General features: G+C 43.2%; 1 pseudogene; it reads left to right on the forward strand.

The window, feature by feature from the left end:
* Nucleotides 1-577: 577 nt before the first annotated feature.
* Nucleotides 578-3278, forward strand: LOC135534497 (olfactory receptor 52D1-like; annotated as a pseudogene).
* Nucleotides 3279-3391: the final 113 nt, after the last annotated feature.

Here is a 3391-nt window from a genome sequence, read left to right on the forward strand (position 1 = left end):
ACCCCATCTGGTATTCAGAGCCTCCTACCCCCTAACCCCGTCTGGTATTCAGAGCCTCCTACACCCTAACCCCGTCTGGTATTCAGAGCCTCCTACCCCTTAACCCCATCTGGTATTCAGAGCCTCCTACCCCTAACCCCATCTGGTATTCAGAGCCTCCTACCCCTTACCCCGTCTGGTATTCAGAGCCTCCTACCCCTAACCCCATCTGGTATTCAGAGCCTCCTACCCCCTAACCCCGTCTGGTATTCAGAGCCTCCTACCCCTAACCCCGTCTGGTATTCAGAGCCTCCTACACCCTAACCCCATCTGGTATTCAGAGCCTCCTACCCCTAACCCCGTCTGGTATTCAGAGCCTCGTACCCCTTACCCCGTCTGGTATTCAGAGCCTCCTACCCCCTAACCCCGTCTGGTATTCAGAGCCTCCTACACCCTAACCCCGTCTGGTATTCAGAGCCTCCTACACCCTAACCCCGTCTGGTATTCAGAGCCTCCTACCCCTTAACCCCGTCTGGTATTCAGAGCCTCCTACACCATAACCCGTCTGGTATTCAGAGCCTCCTACCCCTTAACCCCATCTGGTATTCAGAGCCTCTCCAGCTGTGTTCTACAGCACAGGTAGGTCTCCTTACCCTTACCCCTACCCCTGGTCATGTTGATGACGGTGCTTTGCTTCATATGTTAACATGTATCTGTTCTTGTGTCTTTTATGACCTGATATTTCCCTTTTTCCAATTAATTCTGTTGTTTTGGATCTGCATTGCGTCACTGTGTTCTGTTGTTTTGGGTCTGCATTGCGTCACTGTGTTCTGTTGTTTTGGATCTGCATTGCGTCACTATGTGTTCTGTTGTTTTGGATCTGCATTGCGTCACTATGTTCTGTTGTTTTGGATCGGCATTGCGTCACTATGTGTTCTGTTGTTTTGGATCTGCATTGCGTCACTATGTTCTGTTGTTTTGGATCTGCATTGCGTCACTATGTTCTGTTGTTTTGGATCTGCATTGCGTCACTATGTTCTGTTGTTTTGGATCTGCATTGCGTCACTATGTTCTGTTGTTTTGGATCTGCATTGCGTCACTGTGTTCTGTTGTTTTGGATCTGCATTGCGTCACTATGTTCTGTTGTTTTGGATCTGCATTGCGTCACTGTGTGTTCTGTTGTTTTGGATCTGCATTGCGTTACTATGTTCTGTTGTTTTGGATCTGCATTGCGTCACTGTGTTCTGTTGTTTTGGATCTGCATTGCATCACTGTGTGTTCTGTTGTTTTGGATCTGCATTGCGTCACTATGTTCTGTTGTTTTGGATCTGCATTGTGTCACTGTGTTCTGTTGTTTTGGATCTGCATTGCGTCACTATGTTCTGTTGTTTTGGATCTGCATTGCATCACTGTGTGTTCTGTTGTTTTGGATCTGCATTGCATCACTATGTGTTCTGTTGTTTTGGATCTGCATTGCGACACTATGTTCTGTTGTTTTGGATCTGCATTGCGTCACTGTGTTCTGTTGTTTTGGATCTGCATTGCGTCACTGTGTTCTGTTGTTTTGGATCTGCATTGCGACACTATGTTCTGTTGTTTTGGATCTGCATTGCGTCACTATGTTCTGTTGTTTTGGATCTGCATTGCGACACTATGTTCTGTTGTTTTGGATCTGCATTGCGTCACTATGTTCTGTTGTTTTGGATCTGCATTGCGTCACTGTGTGTTCTGTTGTTTTGGATCTGCATTGCGTCACTGTGTTCTATTGTTTTGGATCTGCATTGCGTCACTGTGTGTTCTGTTGTTTTGGATCTGCATTGCATCACTGTGTGTTCTGTTGTTTTGGATCTGCATTGCGTCACTATGTTCTGTTGTTTTGGATCTGCATTGCGTCACTGTGTGTTCTGTTGTTTTGGATCTGCATTGCATCACTATGTGTTCTGTTGTTTTGGATCTGCATTGCGTCACTGTGTGTTCTGTTGTTTTGGATCTGCATTGTGTCACTGTGTTCTGTTGTTTTGGATCTGCATTGCGTCACTATGTTCTGTTGTTTTGGATCTGCATTGCGTCACTATGTTCTGTTGTTTTGGATCTGCATTGCGTTACTGTGTTCTGTTGTTTTGGGTCTGCATTGCATCACTGTGTGTTCTGTTGTTTTGGATCTGCATTGCGTCACTATGTGTTCTGTTGTTTTGGATCTGCATTGCATCACTATGTGTTGTTGATTTATAAAAGCTGATGTAATGAAGGTACAATATAACTTCTTCTTGCAACAAACTGTCATTCCAGTGAAAATGTTTTCTTTGTGATTTATCCATTGTAGTGACTTGTGGTTCTGAGGTTAGCATGGAAAGCTCACCAAGCAACGTCTCTCACCAAACCCTCTACCTGAATGGATTCGGCAGTCTTCTACAGTATCGTCCTATTCTCTTCGCCCCTCTCTGTTTGGTTTTTGTTTACTCTCTAGTTGCTAACTCTGCTCTTATTCTCGTGATTACCAAACAACACACGTTCCACGCTCCTATGTATATCCTTATAGGAGCCATATCAGCTCTGGGCATTGCTGTGCCTGTGATGTTTGTACCCAGGATGCTGATTTAGTTTCCTATCTAACATTAACTTGATTGCCAGAGAGGAATGTCTTGTTCAGATGTTTTGCCTTCATTACTGTGCCTGTTTTCAATCCACTATCTTACTGGGGAAGGCTATAGATCGTTACGTTGCTATGTGTCTTCCTCTGAGATACAACGCCTATATCAACGTGACTCATTCTCTTATTTTCAACGCTGTGTTTGTGATTCGAAAACACTGTTGTGATTATTGTGATGGTTGGTTTGATAATACCTCTTAAATTTTGTAAGTCCAATACGATGTACCATTGTTTTTGTGAGCACACATCAGTGGTAAGTCTGGCTTGTGGTAACGTTTCCAGAAACTACATTGCAGGTATAGTGGCCTTCTGCATACCGACTACCGACTGTATATTCATCGTGTATTCCTATGTGCTCATCTTTATAGCTATATTGAAATCACCATCAGGAGATTCGCGGCAGAAGGCCATTGATACCTGCAGTACTCATATCAATGGTTATTTGTGTTGCTTATTTAAGTGCAATGACAGCGTTCATTGGCTATAGGGTGAACGCTGTCCCTCCTGATTTCCGCTTGTTTATTAGTCTGATGTATCTTCTAGTTCCTGCCCGTTTTCATCCTGTCATATACGGTTATAAAGAGATTAGAGTTCACTTGCTTAAATATTTTACACGTAATAAAATAGACTATGATTGACTTGTGTTGTACTGAATACAATAAACCATGTTGTACTTGGAAATATAGTTTTTTTTAAATTTAAATTGATGTCTGTTTCAAACCTTGTTATTCATCTTTATGTGGGATCAGTTGAGTCTGATGT

This window comes from Oncorhynchus masou, unplaced genomic scaffold (assembly GCF_036934945.1).
Source record: "Oncorhynchus masou masou isolate Uvic2021 unplaced genomic scaffold, UVic_Omas_1.1 unplaced_scaffold_3484, whole genome shotgun sequence".
Lineage (NCBI taxonomy): Eukaryota > Metazoa > Chordata > Actinopteri > Salmoniformes > Salmonidae > Oncorhynchus > Oncorhynchus masou.